This window comes from Dermacentor silvarum, chromosome 7 (assembly GCF_013339745.2).
Source record: "Dermacentor silvarum isolate Dsil-2018 chromosome 7, BIME_Dsil_1.4, whole genome shotgun sequence".
Lineage (NCBI taxonomy): Eukaryota > Metazoa > Arthropoda > Arachnida > Ixodida > Ixodidae > Dermacentor > Dermacentor silvarum.
In genome coordinates this window covers 63,070,604-63,095,730 of record NC_051160.1, presented here as the reverse complement: position 1 = coordinate 63,095,730, position 25,127 = coordinate 63,070,604, and the positions used below count along the sequence as shown (strand labels likewise).

Below are 25,127 nucleotides of genomic sequence, written 5' to 3'. Positions count from 1 at the left end.
CCACTGAATAAATATAACGATAACTTTAAAGAAAGCCCGAGGGTTCGATGCTCTAACGGCAACTAGACGACGAGAAACATCATTAGCGAAGTTCATTCCCAACTTATAAAAGCTTTAATTTAAAGTAACATTTAGAAGGCAAACATACTGCAGTAAGAGCCGCCATGTTTAAGGCTGATATAATGACCGCGTACAGCAAAAGAAGGCGAGACGACGTTACAGAAATGAAGCTATAGGAATGACAGGCAAACTTCAGAAGCTGTACAGGCTTACTGATCAGGAAAATTGCACGAGAAGCTTGTAATCCCAATAAACGTTCTTTTAGAAATTCACCGACAATTGTGATACTCCCTAATGCGAAATTTGAGCGCAGCACAACACACGTTTACATTTCGCGATACATTGGCTGGCCCGGACAGTCCGTCTCGCGCGGCACGTTGCAAACGGGGCAAAGTCTGGAGCGACTGTCTCGTTAATCGGGTGATCGCGAGAGGCGGCGCACGGGTGACGCGTGGGTGCGATTCACAGCATGCAGCCGCCGCAGACACAGTACGTTCCACTCATGCAGCGCTTTGTTTCGATACAGACGACACGCGCTACGCTGGCGCCCTCTCGTAGCGATCGTCGCCGAAAAGCCCGTCTTGCGTTGCACTACGCTTTTCTTCTCACACTTTCACGATATCCTCCTCCTCCGCTTTCCGTCTCATGGTTCCGCTGCACCCTCCTCCTCCGCTTTCCTCCACGCGTTCGCCACAGGAACGGGTGCCTAAGAGCTGCGCTCTAAATAAAGCAAGAAATAGAGCGCTAATAACCGTTTTGGCACAACAGGAACGATCTCGTTTCAGAGATCTGCCTCACGGGCAGAGAACCGAGAGATGATCACGGTCGAAGCACTGCTTGAACGGCGCCAATCATCTTCTTAATGGACACATTTTAATTCGTTATTGTAATCATGAATGTTTATCGCATCGTTACGGTTCTTTCCTCCTTCCCCTATATTTACTCCTATTTTACCATTACACTCTAACATTACACTAACTTCAATGAGTTATAGAAGTGACAAAAAAAAGGGGGGGGGGGAGTAAGGAAGAGGCAGCAGCCATTCGACAGGACAAGAAAATAAAGATAAGAATATGAACGCCTACCAGAACACAAAGCTGTAGCACTTCGGTCTGTGAACTGGCATCGACACCGTCACTTCGCCATGGTCAAACCAAGCCCATTTGGAGTTCGTTCGCCGACAAACGTGACAAGAATAGATCGACAGTCAGCAATGTAGTACGGTTCCAGCTCACTTTCATTCATCCGCCCACGGCAATTTCGAGGTCCGCTCTGCTCGAGCAAAAGCGAGCCGCGTCTCGACATTCCCCAACCTAATCAAGTGTTCCGCCACGATTTCAACCGAGGAATCGAGAACTGGACGTGCACGAAAAGAAAGAAAGAACGAAAGAAAGAAAGAAAGAAAGAAGGGTGCGGGATCGTGACAGAACTCGCCTAAGAGAACGATGTGTTTACAGACGACGCAAGCAGACAGGAATAATTCTGGTAGAAACAGGACAGCTAACCGATACTAAAGCACACGATACTTGGGGACAGGCGAGCAGACGACAAGTGTAACGAAGAAACACGCTTATTTCCCGTCTCTTCGGCATGAAATATAAATAGCCGCCGAAGCACGGACGCGGCGAATGGTCTCGGACCATGCGAGAGAGCGGGAACGGGGGAAAAAAAAAACGAAAGTGGCGGAGGTAATCAAATTTCGTGCGCTCGAGAAGCCACAAGTTGGTGGATGACGCAAGGAAATAAAGAAAACAGTGCATGGGGAACCGGGACTAGCACGTAAATAAGCTACAAAGGCCAGAACCGTCATTGCACTGTATATAAGACGGCACACGCTCCGACACAACTCAAGGTTGTGGCAGTGGCAGCACAGGGACGACTAGTCCACAGCTAAACCATAACGATACCGAGTTTGATCGAACATTAAGTATGAACTGAAAATAAGCAGGTGGGATATATATATATAGAGAGAGAGAAGGCGGGATGGGGGGTTACAACAAGACAAGGAACTAGCTCGCGTGGATGACGAGCGCAAGTGCAACGGCCCAGCAACAAGGTCTCCTTTCTGAAAACGTTCTCAAAACATCTGAAAACTTTCTGAAAACGCCTCAGAAGCAAGTCGGAGGTACCAAGTTTCTTACACCAGCTTTCACCAGCTTTCTTCAACAGCTTTCTTACGCGTAGCAAAGTCGTATCAACGCTAAAGCACAGTTTCTCAGTCTCAAAAAGTGAAAAAAAAAAGAAAACAGAAATGAAGAGAGAAAGCCACACCAACCACTTGGAATAAACTGACGTAAATTTCTTTTTTTCTCCGTTTTCTCTGAAAGACCCGTAATATGCGCGTGGCTTGACAAGTACTCTTCGGACACTATGAAGACACACCATATTTCGGAAGTGCCGGAACTGTACTTTGCTGGTAACAGAAGCGAGTCGAGCGTTCGCTATACGATGTCTCATGCACCCATGACACGTTTTTTTGTTTTTTTTTTGCGACACTCAAACCACTTCCCAGACCGCCTCAACCACCTTCCCAAACAAACACGCACCCACAAACGCACCCGGGCCACGCGCGCACGCAATCGCACAAGGTGATCACGCTCGGCTCGATAAACGACCTAATTAACGTCCCTCCTGCGAGCAATTCCCCTGGCACGGCTGAGTGCGCACGACAAACTACGAAAAAGAAATCTTGTGCGGGAACCATCGACGATGACTTTCAATGCAAGCGAACAAACGAACGCTTCTAGAGTGCTATTAGCTGTATTAAACGAACGATGCCCTCTTGAAGGCGCATATTTCTTGCAGTAAGGATATTTAGGTAGCGTTTGTTGTTTCACAGCGTGATTCTGTATAGAGAACGCAGCTGTTCATCCAGCACAGTTTAGGTGGCTGTACTTACATGTTATCGCATCAGCCGATTCGTAAAAATGTGGATTGTTGTCTCGAGCGGCGTGAGCGCCGGCGTGGAAGGCGACAGCCGCCTCGAAAACCTTCAGACGCCCTAGAGCTACCACGCGATTGCCAGCGCATCTCAACGACTTGGTTGCGCGTTTGCGTAGGCTCTTTTTTTTTTTTTTTTTTTTTTGTATGGGCGCGGTGAAAGTCCAACCACTTCGAACCCTCGACAACCACGAAAACGACCGAGAGAACCAAAGAAAGCTATTCGCTTTAAAAAATATCGCGCACTTTCACCGTTGCGCACCAACACATCCGCAGGTAAGGATGGAATGGATTAATGGAATAGATGAATAGAATAGAATAGAATAGAATGGAATGGAATGGAATGGATGGATGCTGTGAGCGTCCGCTTTGAAACGGGGTGGTGGGTTGCGCCACGAAGCTCTTGTTATTATCTTGCCTAATGTCCTATCTATACATTTGGGAAAACACACAGATACAAAGAATTCCCAGCATCAAACTTTTCTTGCACCATTACTGGGAACTTCGCTTTTGTACGTCTCCGTTTGTTTGTGGTCTCCCTACTCTCCTGCTAATAAACCTCCAATCGCCTCTTACTAATCTCTATTGCGGACATGCTCGCTTTCCCCCCGCTATCCCTGAACCCAAGGGCTTCAAGGCGGCCAGAGAAGCCTAAACTGGCAGCTAGGTAGATGTCTTTACATTACAATAAAGCAAGTTCGATCGTTTCCCTCGCATTACCGCAGCAAGCACATGCGTCTTTGTCCTTGGTGTATACCGATCGTTTTACAAGAACGCGCTCTAAGGCATCCTGATCTCGCTTCGAAAAGTAAGGAGCTTCCCTTTGAGTTATCATAAATTGTTTCTTTCCTGACTTGGTTTTTGTCTTTAAGGTGCGTCGGTAGCAGCGCCACCATCGGCGTACTATCGAAACACCGAGTCCGCAGGGTGACGTATTTATTCGCGAACCAAAGAGGGAACACGCCTCCGAATCGCCTATACACCCCCACCAGGGGGGTGGGGGGAGCCACGGTCACAAGAAACGAGCCCGCGAATAGCCGATCCGAAAAGCGAGCCGCATTAACACACTCGCCGAGGCGTCGCGGATGTGATGGCGCGGGGTGTACGAGTGCGTGGGTGATCGAAGGCCGCCGTGGGCGGAATAACAACAGCCCCGACACCACCACACCGGAGTCGTCGGGAGGGCCCCAAATGTCAAAGGAACCGGACGCGAGCGAGAGTCGCGTTTGCCGCCTCCATTCGGGAACCCGGCGGCGTGGGCGTCCGCCTAATTTGTGCCGATGCTCGACCATTCCCACTACGGTTTCTAGCTCATCACTTCGTCTATTTGTGCGCTCATCTTTTTTATTTCTTAATAGAAGATATTTAGGAGGTGATGGCGCCTATAGAGGCAGCATGTTACTCCTTTTAACGCAGAGCGAATGTGTACTAGATATGGGATAACACGCTGGAAGCGAAGCAAAACGGAAGGTAACAAGAAACGGCCGGAAAAGTCTGACGATCAGGCGACGTAAGTTCACCAGAGACAGTCCAGAACAGAAGTCACACTAAACACATCGAAATATAATGTAATCGCGCATATATGTAGAGAACACTACTCACAAAGCAAGTCACATGAAATGTATTGGAATGTAAAGTCAGGTTATATGAATGCAATAAAGACAAATGATAACCATATAAACCTTCGTCATAAGGGTTCATTTGGTATTAACGGTGCTCGCTGTATAGAGTAGTTCGACTGCATAGAATAAAAATCACGGACTTTAAAAATGTTTAAGCTGAAATAGGCACAAACGCCTAGACCTGGGAGAAGAATGTGCGTGCGTGCGCGTGTGGCGTCTGTCTGCATGTGTCCATATGTTCAAACCTGCAGCGACACTCCGGAGTTATAGAAGCCGGGACTAGTGCACATGATGTAAAATGAAACGACAAAGTCACCAGAATATGCTATCTACCACACCGAAAGCGAAGAACCGCGTGGCAATGTATATTAATTAATTCAAAGAAAGAAAGCGAGACAAGAATAGACACGATAAGCTCGTAATCAACACTTTCATATTAAATTAAACATTATGAATAAAAAGGACACTGGATTAACGCGACGGTAAAAGCGCCCAGAAATGTCAGGCATACATATGAAATTATCGCACAGTACGTTTGATCCACGCACAAAGGGCACCGCGCCCTCAGAATACGAAGCCTAGCGTGAACGCCTAAAATGAAGAGCGCCGGCGACTTCGCATCGGCGCGCCCAGCAAAGAGGCAGAGCGCCTTGACCTCACAAGAAAGAAAGAAAGAAAGAAAGAAAGAAAGAAAGAAAGAAAGAAAGAAAGAAAGAAAGAAAGAAAGAAAGAAAGAAAGAAAGAAAGAAAGAAAGAAATAGACAAACACGCCTGCAGAGCAAGGGCGTCATATTCGGCGCTCTCCCCGGCCCATCTTCCTTGCCCCAGGTTCACTCAAACCTGTCGTTCCTAATCCGATTTCCGGATCTCTGCTTGCTTCCCCGCACGAGATACGGCGAGGAAGCAAGTAACTTCCTCTCCCTGCAGCAGCGCCACCAGCAAAGCAATGCAGCCGGGAAAGAAAATAAAAGAAATAAAGGAACATCGCCAAGGGGATCGAAACACGTACTACATATTCGGACCGGTACCTCTCTCTATCCGCGAGCGAGGAAAAAGGTAGGGGCCCGTCTGGGCTACAGCTACGACCGGAGCGCACGCTCGCCGAAACCTGGCACGCTGGCGTGGCGGCGCATAGCGCAGTCATCGCGAACGCCGCGTGGTGTATACGGTTCAGGTTCGTACAATTCCGTGCAGTAGCGACATCTATAGGACAAGTACGGCGCGACTGTCCTTTATCTACGCATAACGTATTGTACGAGCCTCTTTTCGGCGGCATGCAAATTCCTTCCGTGCTTCGAGCATGCCGTAAGCATTTGTGAAAGAAAAAAAAAATTCTACGACAGTGGCCAGCTGCAAAAACGCGATATCTGGTTGCCTCGGAAAATCCACGACGTTAAACAACCTCCAGGTGGTAAAAGTTAATCCGGAGTCCCCGCTATGGCATGCTTCATTATGAGATCGTGGTTTCGGCACGTAACACCCCAGAATTTAATTATATTGTAAAACTAGACATAGTTGCAAATCATGTATACGGAAAGGGCTGGGTGTAATAACAACGAAAAAAAAATCTAGAATTGTCATTTGCCGAGCACGCATCTTATCTACTTAAGCATATGACTGCGTACATTAACCGCCATTTTCACGAAGGCAAATAATTAATCCACGCAACGTAGCCTGGAAGTATATTTCCCCGTACCGATGCGTGCGCGCAGTACCCTTCATTTCAACTCGATTAGGCCTTAGGCGAGTCGTATAATTCGAATGCTACGTAGTTTTTAAATTATCTACACTACAGCCCTACAAAGCGTTGGCGACAGGAACTTCGGGCATTAACCTTGCTGCCACGATGGGCACAGAAGCAGCCCAGCCAAGTCAATTTCTTAATACGATCGACAGTGAGCGCCGTGTGTTACTCGGAGCTTTTCGTATTCATAGCCGAACAGCAAGGGCATGCCACACAGAAAAGCAGCGGGCCTGGCTAAGTTTCCCCGCTGCATTCAATGTACGCGACGGGTGAGCGCGAAAGGTGATTACGTAGGAATTTCATTTCGAGTATGGAAACTCGTAACCCAGGCGCACACATACAAAAAGATGTCGCATCGAGGCTGCGAGTTAGCTTTAAATTCGATTCCTACTGCACTCGCCCGTAATGTAGCATCAGGTGCAGGCAAGGAATTAACAAATTCCCACAAGAAAAAAATTACTTTACTTCACCTTTAGAGTATCCATGTTTCAGAACAACCGGCGAAGAAACGTCGCGTACTGCTTGTCACATCCAGAATACGCACACAAAAAGAAGAAGAAAAAGAAGAAGAAACGCAAAGCTACGCCGTTTTAAGGGAGCAAGCATTTCAGACCGGGCTATTTCGCGGGCCCTTTTGGAGCAATCTACGCTACCTGGCTAATTTGCATATAGATCGTAAGGCGCCTTCAGTTATTTGTAGTATTCTCAGTTTCTCTTTTCTTGATTTTCTTCTTTCTCTCTCTCTCTCTCTCTCTCTCTCTCTCTATTTTTGAATTCGGTTCGTAGATTACTCCTGCCGTGCGAAGAACACACGGAAACCAAAAAATTAGGCCTCTTCGGTAGTAAGTAATTTCAATTGGAAAAAACAAAGAAAAACAAGCACGCCACTAACTACCAGTGCATAAATATCTACAGTGTACACGGGGATCCGTGGATGGCGCCAACTATGCCCTTACAGCACTGTAGAAAGTACTGGCACTGCCGAAGTGCCCAGCGCCCGCAGCGGTCATTGCCAGTCTTTCTCGCATTCGGGCATCGCATGTAGGAGCAATGCTGCACCGAACTACCGGCAGGCAGTCGGGCATCGATCGCTGTTATCGAAAGGCACGCATAGCCGGGCCTACGAGCACCGAGCGGCAATAAGTGCGCATCACCCTTTCGCCCGATAGCCATCGTGCGTCGGGCAGGGTCATCTGGACCACTTACTCTATATACAACCATGCTCTGGAGGCTAGCGAGTCACGTGTCTACCGGCGAACTGTTGCAGAGGCTGGCGGCAATCGTGGCGCCACCTTCGAATCAAAACGCCGCAGACGAAACTGGAACGCTGTGGACTGAGATGGCGGGCGATTGTCAGCTCACGCCAGCCTCCGAGATGGTGCGCACCTGGTGTGCGGCGTTAGGTAGAGCTCAAAAAGCTGTAACAATGATGATGATAAAAACATTATTGGCCAAAAAAATTGTACATGTGTCTGCTGACTTAGACGGCCGGAAGCCCCTGCACTCTACACTCTAAAAATAGTTGCTCCCTTTGGGGAGTATTTTTGCCACAGAACAATATGCGTCATCTGACTTGCGTGGCTTTCCTTTCTTTAACGCTGTGCGCCCGGCACTTCTCGGTCACGAACGACAAGAGCGTTATCAGCGTGACACAGCGTTCGCGACAGGAAAGTAGCAAGTGCAGAGTTTTCAAGATAGGAAACGCAAGCAAGACAGATGACGATTATTGTTGTGTGGCAAAAATTCACCCCAAAGGGTGCAACTGTTTTTAGAGAGTGTGCGCTGACGGCCTCCGCGGCCGAGATCGCCACCGGCTTTTCGACGGCTAGGTAAGAGCTGCGCATCAGTGTGTTCATAGTTTTCATCGTGTTCACAGTGCTCATTTCCTCTAGGGTGTTTGACACTCCTAGGCTGAGGATCGTCCCGGTTGATGTGCGAGGCGAAACTCACGGCACAATATGTCATACTAACTGGCAGCAAAACGGGCAGATCCATCCTTTCACCGGCAGAGTGTGAAAGGGGGAGCTGCGTCTCACTCCGATCACCCATACGCTCTGACGGGTGCAAATAAAGTGATTTTTCTCTCTCTCTCTCTTATAGTGTTCATCACTGCTTCACAGTGTTCCAATTACTGTGAGTACATGGTAGTGTGGTGCATTCCCCCATGATGTGGGTGAGCTTCGCGGGTTCATTACACAACTTGCAAGTATCCACGTATCTATTTCGATAGGTATGCGCGTAAAGCTTCGGGTAAGCATACGTATTGGTCTGTAATCGGCGCCAGGCATGTTCCCGAGCCTTCGACAGCTATTTATGCCGGGTCGGTAATGTGCGGCAAGTTAAGCGCGCAGTTATGGGGCCCATTACGTGGGAGCTGCTTTTCTTTTTATGTTGTGACAGCTACGTAGGTTATGGTAGCTGCACTTTCAAGAACGCATGGCGTGGTAGATTTGCGAACGTTCCCAAAACCTCCAGCGCCGTGAACTTCAAGGAACTCGCCAAACGCTAATGATTTCCAGAACTGTATTTCGAACACCTTTTATCCGAAGGAGATCCTTCAGTTTCTAATATTAGTAAACGAGCAGACGAGCTCAGATGAATAAAGAATTGGATAGTCCAGCGACAGACACCCGAGAGACGCGGAAAGAATGGAAAAGACTGCGCGGTCTATGAGACTGTGGCGCCACCTGCAGTTGCGTATGACAACTGCCACCTCTTAAGCACGATTCCGCACTGCGTAGGCAATCTTGGAGGACATGAGCAAGGCACAGATCACACGAAAATGACATTGCTCGTCGCAAATAAATTTACAATTCATTTACAAGCGTAGTGCGGAGGGGGGTGTCATTTTATGAGAACTGCCGTAGATATTGAGGAATGACCAACAACAGCGTTTAAAGAAACCTAGGTCTACTGTGGCTTTTTTTTTATTGCGATAGCAATTATATGGACACTCCAAACCAGATTTCTGCCGTCGCCATCGCCGTGAGGTTCCGTATGACGTCAACGGCGATGAAATCGTCACCGTGCTCCGGACGCTGTATGTGCGAGTGAAAGGGCGCGAGGGACGCGCGCTTTCACGGGGAGCGAACGCACGTCGGAGAGCAAACGCGCGTTCTGCGCCGGGCTCCCTGAAGGCCCGCAGAATTAAGCGTCTCTTTCCTCCTTTCCATATATAGAGAGCAAACGCAACTTTCTCCGTCGCGCGAATGTTTGTGGGGGGACGGGAGGGAGGGAAGGAGGGGAGGCGATGTTTAGCTGCGGCACCAAATACGTATTTATATAAAAACTCCGCGCGCGTTCGGTGCGAACGCGGGCAAAACGCCGACGGCGTCGACAACAGTTCTGTGCGTTACTGGTGCTGCTGCATGTCCAAGTTTATACAGCTGATAAAATACTATCCTTACTCCGTATAGCTCTAATAATTTGCTATCGCAATTGGTGCTTCGCCTTTTGGGTGAAACTGCGACAACTTTTTTTTTTTTCGTCCATGAGAAAAAATCCCGCTCTATTTGAAGAAAAAAGTAAAGGTGACAACGCATCCGCGCGCAACCGATTGCTTCGGAAGAAATTGAAGTAGCCAACGACCACGCAACGAGACATGGAAAGAAAAATGACCGGCATTACGTTAAGAGATAAGGCTGCAGTAACGGTACGCATTACCGAGTAAATGCATATATATATAGCCGATGTTCTAGCTGAGATCAAAAGGAAGGAATGTAGTCGGGCAAAGTATGTAAAATCAGCACAGTAGCTAACTGATCACCTATTAAATTAAAATAATCGGTGAAAATGGAAGAAAGACGTAGTCAAAGACGGTAGAGAATTAGGCGGTGTGATGAGATCAGAAAATTTGCAGGCGTAGTCAGCGGATTCAAGACAGGGATAATTTTGGGAGGACTGTCCTGCAGTGGACATAGTGATGATGTGATGATGATGATGATGAAGAAGATGATGATGATGATCCCCGAGAAATAAAGTGTTAAGAGTAAAGCGAACTGGATCCACACTCTGGTTATGCAGTAGTTTCACTAGCGTGTGACGTTACACCCCGTAGTTTTTGTCGCACTGCAGCGAACACATTTCGCGACGTGGCCCACGTGGCCAAGTACTACTGCTGCCCTTGCTGACAATACCCTTTGCAACTAGGGCGACGTGAAAATGGCGCTGGCTGTGGACATTCCAAACAAGCCTTGGTTTTATCGTCTCTTTTTCTTTCTTTCTTTCGACTACCCAGCCCGTCTGTTTTACATGGCTCAGCGGACCGCGACACGAACTGAAAATGAGAAGTGCGGCAGCAATCGATCCGTTATACGGCATCCGAAAACCGCAGGCTCTGGAAACGCAGCGCCATCTCTGAACGATCACGTGAAGCACACTAATGCGCAGTAAAGTAAGGGGGAAAAATAATTGCGAAATGGACGCGGGAAGACTGAGGTGGACATGGCGCTTGGAACAAGGAAACGAATTCCATAGGCTTGGATAACAGTATATTGAGTGAAGGCCATTTTGAAAATGGAACAAGCACTCAACACCGTACAATGAACGAGAAGGTGGTGGCGCTGGCTCGCTCTTCGCACCTCGATTTCAGCACTGTTTGCGAGTACCTCACTTAGTCGCGTTATTGCACATTTTGAATCAAGTTTTATTTCTAGGGCATTTCGTAACAACGAACAAACAGGCTGCAGCTTGTTTTTCTCGATCATACCACGGCTATCCGTAAAATGAATATGTTCGGTAGTTCAAGAAAGTTCTATTCTTTTAAAGCTCTTTTCGGCAACTAACTATAGAACGCAGCAGCGGCAGCACTGCTCGTTTAGGCTCGTTACCGGAGAAATACTCGCGTTTATCACCGTCCGGCACGCAAGGAGTTCAGAATAAGCTCGGCTTCATTATTCGAGCGCTGATGAAACACGTTCGAACACTTCGTCACAAAGCCTCCTCGCGAAACCGACGTGAGGCGCTTCCGTCAAACCATCCTCCCTTACGTAACATGATACGTAGTAGCGCAAAAACTCGAAATAATTTATAATAGATAAAGGCTAGAGGAAAGGTTACAAGCGTTGCACTCACAACTGTTTATTCCGAAACAGGGCATCCTATATATACACAAACACACTTGCGTCAGCCGAAGGCTGTGTTATCGGTTTTAAATGCTTAGCAATCTCAATTCCGAATCATAAAGCGTAACGGTAGTTTGACTCACGCAGGCTAGACCAGCGATTTGGATATGATAGGCCTCTAACAGGTCACGTGTGGTTTTGTTCTTGTTTCTGCCTAGCCCGAGAAGAAGTTCTGATCCTCCCTTACGACATAGCTATCTGCGCTTTCAGCACGTGACCTGGAAAGTCGTACAGACATTAGGGTCGCGGACGGCACCTAGCGTGGTCCCTTTCTATCACCTAAGCATTTTGTCCAATAGGAGCGTCGTCGTTTCAAGGAGACGTCAAAAGTGAGAACACTCGGGCTTTCGGTTAGGTTGTTAGACGTTGCACCAACGTCGAGGAAGAACGCTTCGCGTAAATCAAACTCGGTGACGACCGTACACGAATTGAGAACAAGCTGCGCCCACAAAATCGCACTGCAGCTGCCCTCCGTGCCTCCGCGCCCCAAAAGAAGTCCCCAAAAGACGCCGCAATATTGAAAAAAAAAAAAAAAACTCCGCAATGACATCACGAAAGTGGGCGAACGTATAATAGGCTGGCCAATCTATGCCAATTTCCTTGGAGTTGGAAAGCGGTGTGTCACTACCTGCTACTGCATCCTGAAACAGTAACCCCATATATAGTGCCAGTCAGGTGCCTTCCTTATCAACGCCGGAATGACATCTCCTTTGTGTGCGTCCTTAGAGCTGCAGTATTCCAGAATAAACGAAGACGAAGCTTTTGAACATAGTTTGTTTCTCCCAAAGCCAGATGCTAGCTGCTACAACGATCCGCGCACGCTCACAGCACTATCGCAGGGTCTGTGCGGTGGACTGTGCAGGTGTATGATGGGCAACGTCACATCGTCTCTCCCTTCAACTTTATTAAAAACTGTAAACACACCGCGGATGTAACGTCAGTCAGCTCTCCGTTTCCTTCTACCGTGATCGGAATGGCCAAAAGCGTTTTGGAGCAAGTTTTGTAGCAGGAAAGGTGACCATTTGTAGCTCCTGCCCTCAGTTTTGTAGCAGGTCGCAAAAAAAAAGAAAGAAAAAAAGAAAAGAAAGAAAACACGCCAAAGGCAGTATTTATTGCTTTTATTACATGGTTTCCTAATAAATGCATCATACATGCCTTTTAAAAAATGAAGTGCTAAATACAGTGCGAGCATGAGTTCACTGACAGCATAATTAATGCAAGCTTTTATCAAAGGAGCACTAAAGTATGAAACGTAATCCGAATAAAGAATGTCACAGTTTCGCCCTAAGGGCGAAGCAATGAATGCGATAGCAACACAGCAATGTCATACGAAGCAAGGTGAGCGGCTTTGGTAGCAATATGAATTGTAGTTAACATGAGCTGATTAGGTAAGCAGGTGTGCTGCGGCGTAAGTAGACCGACATGAAGAGAACCTCGATGACCACGAGAAGGCGCGTGTGAAACAGTGGTGTTGATGAGAAGCGCTTCCCGTGGGCAGCGCGCGTGCGAAGGGACACACCTGTAGCGCTGCACTGCCGATCCGGGCAGCATTACATGTGTAGCGTGCGTTGGAAAATGTGGCCCGACTATTACTAACTGAATGAACAAGCGTGGTGTGAGAGCGCACAAACTAACATGAATAGATCACACTGAATGACTTCAGACAAGACGTCAAACGTGGCAGCAAGCCCATAGGCTGCTGCGGGCGAAGGTACGTGCGGTCTATCGCTTCAACAGAAACTGAGCGGGAATGCACAGTGCATACAGTAGCCGTGTGGGCTAAGAGGGACGGTGCGGCGAGCGACGAGCGCCGTTGTTGGCAGAGTAGAAGGTTGTTGGCAGAGTTTCATGCGCTGCTGAATCAACAATTCGGCCCTTCTTGAACATTCGTTCTGCCTCAGCCACTCTTCCTCTGCAGATTTCTCTTTCTACAGATTGCTCTGCATCTGTAGAAAGGCGCTTGGGTGCCCTCTGTTCAACTGCAAGGCGCTCCGCATGTCGTTTTGATGCCCCCTTGACAGCCCTGCATTAACTGAAAACATGCAGGCACGGTTTGCTGCCAAACCTCTTTGCAGATGACATGATGTGACGCATGCCATTTATGTTCCACAGAGAAAGATTTGACCTGTTATATGCAGGACTCTTGAATTTTCACTAAACCCACGCACGACATCAGCGTTGCCATGTGGAAGTGACAGAAGTGCCTTGACTAGCTTTGACACAAGTGGATATTTCGGCCCACCTTGAGCATCCTTCATTATGAAAACTTGATGCCAGTATCTGTCAAGTGACATATCAGAACCTGCAGTTAACTGGTCCAAGTTGAGCACATGTTACTTCGTCAAGAAGAGGTTAAATTATCCATCTCTGACAGTTCCGGACTGCCCGAGGCGGTGATTTCAGCCAATGAGCGTAGCGTGTGAAGTGCCTCGGGCACTTCACACCCCCAGGGACGACAAGTCGAAGAGGCCCACTGGCCATATGGTGGTTGTGATATGTTTCAGCTTCTGGATTTACTTCGGGCGCTTGCAAAACACAAAATCATGGACTTCCAGATCTGGCTTTCGGGATTGTCGCGTCTAGGGAGCCGTTGGAGGGAATGCGATTGATTTGGACCCGACCTATACGAACTACCACCGCCAAAAGTAGCCAGAAAGTCGCTAAGGCGCCAACCTCGATTTTCACTCGCCAAGAGCCTCTAAAAGTAGCCAATTTCGCGAGAAGTCACCAGACCTGGCAACCCTGCGTGACACAGCGCGTGCACTGGATTGTATTGGATTAGCGCGGTTTTTGAATGGCAGGAGATGCGAAGGCTATCTGCGCATAGGGATGGTGGTAACAGCCTCCTGGCGGCGGCGACAAGTCCTCTCGGTTGTGACCTCCGAGATTACGCGGCGCGGTGGCACATAATCTCGGAGGCCACGCCTCCGAGCAGTTTTGGAGCAGTTTCGCTCATTTGTGGCATGGATGTAGCAGCTTTAACGAAATGCAGCAGCTTGGAGCAATTGTAGCAGCTTTGCCATCCCTGCTTCTATGTGCGTGCGTCATTTAGATTCGTGGATATACGAAAGAAAGAAAGAAAGAAAGAAAGAAAGAAAGAAAGAAAGAAAGAAAGAAAGAAAGAAAGAAAGAAAGAAAGAAAGAAAGAAAGAAAGAAAGGGGTGCTGTGGGGCACAATATGAAAGTTTACGGGCAGACAGCTAGCGCCACCATGCAGGTCGTGCAGGGAGCAAACGGTGAGCTATTTGACGAGTGCCATCTGCTGAGCTGAAGCAGATCCTCGCGCCACTAATTTAGCGAGCGCCATCTACGAAGCAGACGGAGAACTGTTTATCGATCTGCACCGAAGCAGACGACGACGACGACAAGACTCCCGTCTTCTCGTACCATTCTCGCTCAAGACTCGCAACCCTCGCGCTCTTTCGAGCCTACAATGCCACGCCGCATGAGAAAGGCCTAACGAGCGTTCGCCAGGAAGCGGTTAATCGAGCGTCAGCGCCACGGTCAGCGATATACGCTCGGGCGCACACTGACATTCGCACACGACTGTTCCTCTGCCTCGGTCACTGTGCACTTCGCGACGTTAACGTTGTTGGCATCAAATGAGGCGTCCTGCGTCGCCCGCAATAAAATACGCTTGGACTATCTGTCCACATGGCGCGGCCAGCTAATGCAAGTTTGTCTCGTCGCCGTCTGGTCGTCGTCTGCTGAATTTCATTTCCTTGCGTCTACGTACTATAGACCGTTTTCGCGGGGCAGTTTCCTCTAGAGGCAAGAGATGGCGCTTTCGGTAACGCACCGCCCGTTCCCTCAGCGAAAGCTCACGAATCCGAAAGCATTACCGTTTCTGCCCCTCTAATGTTCGATCAGCTGTCGGAAACGCAACTGGGTGTTCGCTCACGTGCTCTACTCCATTCATGCCGCAAAATTGTAACGGTAGATGGAGGGCGTGTGGAATAGTTGGCTGCAAAATGAGTGACTGGCATCTTTAGGAATGAAACGCAGCTGTGTGGCCAAGTGCATGGACCACTGGTACATAAGGACAGCCTGTGTTGCTGGCCATTCGCGATGCACTGCTTTCGCCGAGAATAAAAAAAAAAAAGTTCACCCTTCCGCCAACGTTGTATCGCTAACTTCCAAAGAAATGCCTTCCACCCAGGAGCGTCGGCATGAGGGAGTAGCGCCACCTCCTAGCACAGTACGTTTCTCGCACTTTATCTACACACATCACCCCCAAATCACTCCCAAGCTTACGCCCACTATATGGCCAACGTATCAAGAATGGGCGCACAGTTGAACCAATTCGCCGAAGCATGGGTGACGGCGACTACAACGAAAGCGCACAGAAATTTTTCAAGCTGAGCGCTTCGTGACAGTCCACAAAAGGTAAGCGAGTGACTAGCGATACGACGCAATCGCTACAAGCTATTACAAAGTACAGAACATCTACGTTCCAAGCCTTGTGCGCAGCAAGAACAAATAAATCGCAAATATTCAGGAAGATTGCAAACCGCTGTTTCGAAGTGTATAGAATGAAGAGCAATACACACTGATCCTGATTTAACTCTTCAGTGGAACGTTTGGACCACTTGGAATACGTCTCCTGGCCCGCTTTTAGTACAAGCACCGTATACGCTGAACGCGCTGTTTGGACCAGGTGTAGTGAGCATCGAACGCGCTTTTGCATGTCCTCTGAAACTGTGGTCAAAACTTCGTACCGTCCGCCCAATCACAGTATACGATATCCGCCCAAACAGAGGTTCGATGAGCCGCACCGGCGTCGTGCACATCGATCGAAAACACGGAGGCAGCTGAGGCAAGCAATGGACTCGCACCACGTTACCAAAGATGGCGGCGCCCAGGAGACTCACCATTAAAAGGGTCTACACTAGGGTCATCTTGGCAGTGAAGCGAAGGCTAGGAGGGCGGGGCGTCTGCACAATCATGTTGCTCCGCCAAGTAGTACGCCAGCTTGCAGCTGATTTCGGTTCCAGTTTCGGTTCATTTAACACGTTGTATGCGCTCATTGCCTATCTTCACGACCACTGGAATAGCCACGGATATTTAATGAAAATATACAAAATATTTATTTTACCGTTGTAAATGCCCTATCTACACCCCATCTGTTTGAGAGAATCGCTCTCAAAGGTTTTCGTTTGTTTCCCAATCTGATATACTTACTACTGGCGTTCGGCGTAAAACGCGCCCTTAAATTCGGCTCCGCGATAGTACGCACCGTATTTACTATACGAAACAGACGTGCAGGAAATGTCGTGGGGCCCATGAAAAAAAAAAAAAAAAAAAGGGGGGGGGGAGAGAAAAGAAACCAAATGGAGTAAACTACATTCCAAGGTGCACAATTGTTTTATATTATGTACGACTTCCCGTAAGATTGTCCACATAATAATACATCATGTAGAATTTGAGCTGGGAAAATATGAAAAGTAATATATTTAGGCAACTCTTTCGTGGCGTAGGGAGACGCTGCGTGACAGTCCAGTGGATGTCACAGCACTGAAAAAAAAAGTGTCCCCGAATATAGTAGTAACGCGCTATAGTAATGCTCTGCAAGCCTCCCTCCAAACCTTTCTCGGGATCAGGGGCTCAGTACACAACCAAATAAACGAAGTACGTCAAAAGGCAACGCCATGTATAAACAACCGAAGAAACTCTCAACGTCATCAAAGACTACATAAACGACTCCAAGAGGACATTCATTTGCAAAGCATTAAGTGGGTTCCTTCGCACGGAGTACATCAACTCTCGGATAAATTATAACTTCGCTACCATATAGGAAGAAGCAGTCAAACGAAATACTAAACTTCATGATACCAGCAACTCCAAGAGAACGCGTTCGCTCCGCAGACATTGCCAGGTTCAACGTGTCGGAAAGCAGAGTTGCAACAGCGCAAAACCAAAAAAAAAACAAAAACAAAAAAATTGTCTGTAGTGCTCGCCGGCCTGCAGACTCAACTGAACCATACAGTAAGTGTCCCGAAAATAATTACGATACAGTTAAGCTGCGTAAGGGGCCAGAAATGCTTACAAAAGAAAGAAAAAAAAAAACAAGACACGATGAAACAAACGAAAACCGCAAATCCAACGCTCAGCAAAGCATGCACTGCCGCAACACGACGAGCCGTTATTTTCTCCGCGACAGCCAAAAATATCTGCGCCCGTAAACAGAGGCAATTACCGTCACGGAAACAGTAAAACACACCGTAATAAGGCCGATGATACACAATGTTTACAGCCACCGCTCCTCTCCGCCCGCGGTACAAGTGCGGAGCAAATGCGAAATAAATATTAAAGGAAAAAGAGGGAGAGAGATGGGGGAAAAGGTAGAGACACGAAAACAAGGTAATGTGGCAATCAACCGCCGTAAAGAGGGCCAGCACAGGCGCAGGAAAATCCACATAGCACACCGATGATGATGATGATGGTGATGATGTTTTAATGGCATCCCCTTTGAAACGGGGCGGTGACAAAGAGTCTGCTGACAAATAGTCTGCTGACAAATAGCCTGCTTGATTTAATCAGCCATGCTATGCATGTGTTTTAACTAGCATTTTTTGTATATACATTTCATTGATCTTCTTTCCTTCAAAATCTACCTTGTACCACTACCTATGACTGTAACAGATCCGGTCGTATCGATCTCTTCCCCGCTTTTCTTTTTTTCCACCAATACTCTAAAATGTACCTTGCTTATCTCGACTGCTGGCCGCGTCTCGCACTATACAGCGCCATCTCGTCGATCGATCGGGAACCGCGTGCCGGCGCTTTCAAGAATCCATTCATTCAACCCGGTGTTGCCACTCGGGGCGCTCCCTTACCGCACGGGGGAGCTCGCGTCTCGACTCCGGTTCGCGCGCGACGTCAACCGAGAGCCCCCGTCTCCGCCAGCCGGAACAGCGGCGCACAGAGTTTACAGAACAAACAAAAGCTATAAGCATCGAGCTGCGGCTTGAGTGGCGACCGACGGTGTTCCGCCGCTTTTTTAAGGAAATAAAGGACCTCTCTCGTGCATTAAAAAAAAAAAAAAGATACCGAGGCTGTCTCTCGGTGGGCGTTGCGGCGACTGAATTATTTACGCCGGTGTCCTTCGCAAGCGGCCGACGGAGCGGGGAGAACATGCCGGAACAGATGCAAGATTTACGCGCCGAGAGAGAGACGGCGCAAATATAGAAGCGATACGAACCCACGCGCTTACACCGAAAAAATGGCAAGACATCGCCAAAAAACGCAGATGCAGAAGAGGAAAACGCCCGTCTGCGAGCTGGGTCTTTTCTTTTATTACTATTTTAATTCCGCCGCCCTTTCTTTCGCTAGGACTTTTTCACGTCCTCCGTTCTGTCGCCCCGACAGAAGGCCGCCGTCTGCCAAGCCTGTCAGGCGGGACGATGTGGCACATTTGTTCCGCGTCACGCACGTCGAGCAAAAAGCATTTATTTATTTATTTTTTTTTTTTTGCTATCCTACAGCACGCGAGCCCTGAGCAGACGGGTCTACAGGAAGAACCACAAAATGTCTGGCAGGAAAACCTAGAAAAAAAAATCACGCTGGACAAAGAAATAGCCGAAATGCGAGTCCTACATATTTAAAACGAAAAACAACTTGAGGGTGGAATTAAAGAATCGAAATATAGAAACTCAAGAAAACCAAAAAGGAAAAAAAAGGAAAGGAAAGAAAAGAAACTAAGTACGAACAAGAAGTAAATGCTTAAAACAAAATTTTAAATTGAAAAGCAAGGAGGCGGGCGATCAGCTGCAGGCTGCTGTCGCCGAGTTCGCGCGAAAGGTCAGGAAGACGGCGAAAAGGCCAAGGTCGACGTGCCACGTCTCGCCTCCAACCCCTTAATTCTCGCTCCGGCTCCTCTCTTCTTTTCTCGTCGTTTCTCGCGTCCCTTCTCTATCTCGTTCCTACTTATATTTCCTCCAGTCCTGCGAGCGATACACGAACGAATAAAGCCGAAAAAACACAAGTATACAATAAAGCAAACAAGCAAGGCCGCGGATGACGCGGGTCTAGACTACTGGCCGGAACTACGGCAAAATCTGCAGAGAGATAGCGCCCTAATATCTTGTTCGCGAATTCCCCGGCGGGAACGAAAGCGCGAGCGTCGATACATACGCGAGACCAAAGCCAAAGCCAGTGTGCGGGAATCGCTCGAGTTCCTCGGTTCATCACGCGCATTTCACGCCACGGAAGTGGGGGGTGGGGGGGGGGACACGCAAACCGAGATCGGACCACGCACAGACTGCCAGGCGGAAATGAAAGAAAGAAAGAAAGAAAGAAAGAAAGAAAGAAAGAAAGAAAGAAAGAAAGAAAGAAAGAAAGAAAGAAAGAAAGAAAGAAAGAAAGAAAGAAAGAAGGATCGACGACGACCAGCGGCACGCATGGACGGGGAGCCGTGCAAATAGACCCACGTTTCCTTTGCTCGACGCCATCTGTCGTCCGGTGTGCAAACACCCTACACTTCCTCGGGGGACCGGCCAGATCGATGGATGGATGGATGGATGGATCGAGTCTCGCGGATAAAATGGGTTCATTACGAACGAAAAAGACGAGTTGCGCAACCGCGTGTACACAACTTCTATCTACGCAGCATCGTGAACAAGGCTTTCCGAAGCAGCTATAGTTGCTACGGGGGTCGTTGCGGATTTTCACAGAATAGACAGAAGGAACACAGAACTCGCCAGCGAATGCGTTATCTGCCTCTTCCTTTATGCTGAGTGGCTATCGCGGTATATGTCGGCTAGAACGCATATACTTACTTTTGTTCAATGTCAGTGCTCTTAATATGGCTGCGAAAAGTATGGCGTCTTTCAGTTATCTGACACCGAGCGATAAAATAGTTCGGAGGTATCGAAGATGAGATGACCACATTTCGGGGAAAGCAACAGAAAACTTGCAAGAATACTTTACTAAAAACTTAAAATCAAGACAAACAATTTTTTAAAAAATCATTCAGGTTACCATGTAATCGCGCAATAGTCGTAGTCCAGACGCCGACTTAAGTTAGGTAATCGCAACGGCGAAGATGACAAAAATCCCCAGCAATATCTGGGAAAGTCGACTTCAACATGGTCCGAGGCTGTGGGTTATGAAATAGATTGAAAAAGAAGAAAAAAACGAGGGGGGGGGGGGGGGGGGGAGGGGGGTCCGTATCTAATTTCCACCACCCAAAACGAGTAAAATAATGGCACACCAGCACTTTTTCATGCTGCCCAGTTCGGAACGCGGCCGTCGCGAATCGAACTCTCAACCACTCGCGCTCAGAAGTATTATAACGCCGTACAGTCACTTTGCCACCACGACCGGTCAACACTGGCCAGTACAGGTCGATCTTTCCGGGAGAAAATTCACCGCGATATGAGCGTCTCCTTTTTTTTTTCTTTCTTTCTTTCCCGTTTACGTAAGAATTGATTACAGAACCGGCCACTCCACTTGGCACCTCAGTGACTACATAAAGCTATGCTTACAAGCTCATCTCCGTACTCCTCCCGACCCCCGTTCCTCTTTTTGCCAAATGGACGGCGACAGCAGCGCCATGGCGCCTTCGCGAACCCTGTCTGAGAGTAATCGGCTATTTCCCCAAGTACTTCCCAATACCGTTCGCTGATGTCAAATTGATTGCTTCAGCTAAAGGTGACAAAACCATCTCGAGAAACTCACTGCTAGCGTTTGATTGTGATCGCCACACTAGACCCCGAAATAATAAAGGCATTGGGAAAGAAAACATAACACACAATACCGGTCGTGTTTTCCGTCGCTAAAGTCACGCACGCTGGAAGAAGAGAAATATGTGCCAGGAGATTTATCCGTCCCCGCTCTTGTGGAACGCAAACTTCGAAGAACAGCACATATAAACTACAGTTTGACGAGTGAAACGGTACAGTTACGTTTGTGTACTAACTACGAGAGAAGCCAGACAAACAGTCATCACTCGAATTATTCCGAAGACCTTCCGAAGACTTCGTGCCGTTCTCGGGTTTGAGTTTGCACGCACTTGAGTTTGCGTGCACCTGAGCAAACGTTTGTACGTCCAAAGCACGACGATACAAAGGATGCCGTTAACACTACGTTAAAGCCATCAGAATAAGTAACAAGATTACGCCCTCAGCAACCTTGAGGTTTCTCCTGCATGTTGTCGCAGTGCATTCAGAAATGCCGGTACGGAGCGCCTCCAGGGTCCGAAACTAAGAGTGCCGGCCAGCATCTCGATACAGAGCCCGGATCGGGAGAGACAATTAGGTTACTTAATATACACTATATACATGCGACACGCCGTAGCGTGGTGATATTCCTTCCACTTCCTTCTTTCCTAATGCAATCGTTTATTGGAATGCGCTCCGTGACCACTTCGTTACCCGTACTGACCGCAAAAAATTTCGTGAATACTTAACAAATCACTTTGAATAACTTTCTGTTCCCAGAGTACATATCGTTCATGAACCCATCATAAACCACTCGGAATAGTCTACTCTTGTCGACCTTTCCACCTAGTGTATTTTTTTCTGTTCGCGAACGTATTGCCGAGTTGCTTCTTTAAATTCGTAATTTTTGTTTAATTGTTTAAAGTCGTACAAAATCAGCAATGTTTCTTTTTTGTTGTTGTTGCACACGTAACCACTTTTACACATGTTTGTATTGCCCCCCTTGTGTAATGCCTTCGGGCCTTCAAGGTGATAATAAATGAAATGAAATGATATTGAGAACGACACAAAGGCGACACAGCAGGTGAACGAGTCAACAGGCGTAGCTTGGCAATGGTGGAAGGAACATCGTACAACAACTACCGTTTGTGAAGCGTCTCATCATCTATTCTACGGTGCTAAAAATATTTTTCACTAAAACGCTAACAGAGAGGAAATACGGTGGAATCGGCCAGACAACCAGCGCGGATAGACGACGTTCTTGATGTGGTTAATAGGCAGAGATCAAGTTGGACGGGCGCACATTATAACGAGTCGAAACGATAACAGGTGGTGCGTCAGAGTACGAACACAGAGCCGAGGTCGGGAGATGGTTAGATGGAGTGATGAGCTTGCGCAGCTTTGCCGGGTACCACAGGGTGGGCTCGGTTCGCGCGCGACAGGGCCGCGTAGTTGGAGATCAGCACGAGAGGATTTTACTCCTGCACCGTACTCGAAAAGATGGACGACAACGGCGTGGCGAAAAATGAAACATTTAACAAGGGCGCCACCTAAAATACGAAATGAAACTGTGGAACATTTCTGCATTCTGATCCCAGAAAACCAGGCATGTAGAAAGCACACCTAACCATGAAAATAAAAAAAAATAAAAATAAGGAAAGAAGGAAAGAATGAAAGAAAGAGAAAAAGAAAAAGAAAGGAAAGAAAAACATGGCAACTGTGAGTGTCGCCATCCAAGCCAAACGTGTGCCGCTCCGAACGTGACGGAAACAGGGCGCGCATTAGGAGCACGTCAGCCGGGGGAAAGCGGGGAGGCAAACGTGACCAAACGGTCCGAACGAGGCTAGCTCAAGCGCGCACGTCGCTCACGCCGCACGAGAGAGAAACGGCGCTACAATGCTGCAAGTATACCGCGCGACCACTTTGTGTCTTCGGCCACGCGTGTCTGCACCTTACTGCTACCAAGTTCCGAGTTACTTCGGGCGAAATTACGAGATTAGTTCTATGCTACTCTTAGCAAAGCTTAGGCAGAACGAAAAAAAAAAGAGAAAGGGGATGGGGCGATACTCAACGCTAAACGTCAGCAAAGCCGGCGACGTTCATTCGGCAGGAAGGAAGTTGGAGCAAATTACGAACGTAGTCCGCAGCGCTGAACGTCATCGCAAACAATCGTAAGAAAATTGAAAGCCACAGCGTCACTGTGACAAAGGAAATATGCTCGGGTGTGTCGCATTTACTCCCTGTTGTCAGGTCAAGCGAGATGCTTCCCGACGACAAAACTGGTACTTAGGCCCCCGAGAAGTTACGCAAGTTAAAAAGGACACTTTTCTTATCTTTGTTTGCTCACATCTTCCCAGTGCATCAAGCAAAACGAGAAGCATGTCAATTTAAAAAATTAAGTGCTACTTGGAAGTTTATAGTTTGTAGTCAAGACAATAAATGCGAAGGTATCGCCTTTTACAATAAAGATTATAAATACCCCCAACATAAAAAGCACAACTGCTACTTTACTGCTGAGCGTACGATTCTTTCAAACATTAGGTGTGAATCCAAGGAACCATTGGTTAGGTGCAATAACACGACCCAGTTTTTAGAGGCCCCTGTAAAGCGTGCTTTGCCTGCATAACACCAAAGCGTTAGAAGAAGAGAACGCAACGAGTGAGAGAAATGCCAGATCGCGACTAAGTTAAAAGAACTGAAAATAGCAAAGCGAGCGTGGTGAATTATTTCTGAAATAATATTTCCGGGCGTTACTTATGTGCACGGTCAATCGTTTGTATTTTGGTCTTTAATAAGTAAGGCGTAGAAATGTTGAAAAAGACGTCTAGACGAATACTACTTTTATTCAGTAAATCAGCAGATCGTTTATTAGCAACTCCGGCCTGAACATACAAGATGGACCTGATGATGTAATGAAATCAGAGGTTTCAACAGATATCAAGCTACATAACACGTGGTTCACTGGTGGTTAAAAAAATACAACAAAAGGAAAACGGACAAGACATATACGAACACATTGTGCAACATGCCGTTGCACTGGTGATAAGGATTTGCCAGGAAATATTTAGAGTACGCAGCAACATTAAAGTACAGCGGTGAGCACTGTTAGGGTGAACACGCGAGCGCGTGGCCGACGGCACTGTCAGCGCCCCGTTACGGTCATCACTGGAAACATTGCGCATGCGCATCACGCCTTCCGCGAAATAAGTGTCCCACCGCGCGCACGACGTCATGAATGCACTTGTTCGTCGTCTGCTAGCCGCATTTTTGTGTTCTAAGCCCATGCATCCTGCATTTTAAGATTTCTTTAAACATCTGTGCTTGAACAGAACAAGACAAAAAAACTTGTATATCTATGGGGGCGTGTCTATTCGTTCCCTTCAAAGTTGTTGTGCATGCAACGCCGTATATAAAACAACCAAACATCTTTCGCAGCCGTTCATTCTGTCGCCAGATCGTATTATGGCTAGGGTTCCCGATGATGAACGCCGCTCAATTGTCGATCTTTCCCTGAAAGGTTATTCCCAGCGGTATATTGGCGCTTTAGTTAATAGGCCCCTGAAGACTGTGAACAGGATAATTCAAGCCTACAAGTATGAAGGTCGCATTCAGGATGCATTCCGCGCGCCCCGCCCTAAAGCTACCACAGACGATGAAGACGCCCTCATAGTTGCAGCTGCTGTTCGTAACCCTTTCTTGCCAGCCCCAGTAATACGCGACTTGGATTTGGACGTTTCGGACACCACTGTTCGACGTCGCCTGCGTACTGCGGGCCTTCGCAGTCGCGTCGCAGCGCAGAAGCCACTACTAACGGCGGCAAACAAGGACGCACGACGGCAGTTCGCTGAGCTGCACGAAGCATGGACATCAGAAGAGTGGGGGTCGCGTCATCTTTTCGGATGAGTCGACGTTTTCGACGCGACAAGACCAAAGATTGCGTGTTTGGAGACTACCAGGCACACGGTGAGGCAAACTTCCT

General features: G+C 47.9%; 1 protein-coding gene across 1 annotated transcript in view; it reads right to left on the bottom strand.

Annotated features, from left to right (window-relative positions):
• Positions 1-25,127, bottom strand: part of LOC119458120 (synaptosomal-associated protein 25-like) — a 327,829-nt gene that overhangs the window by 151,785 nt on the left and 150,917 nt on the right.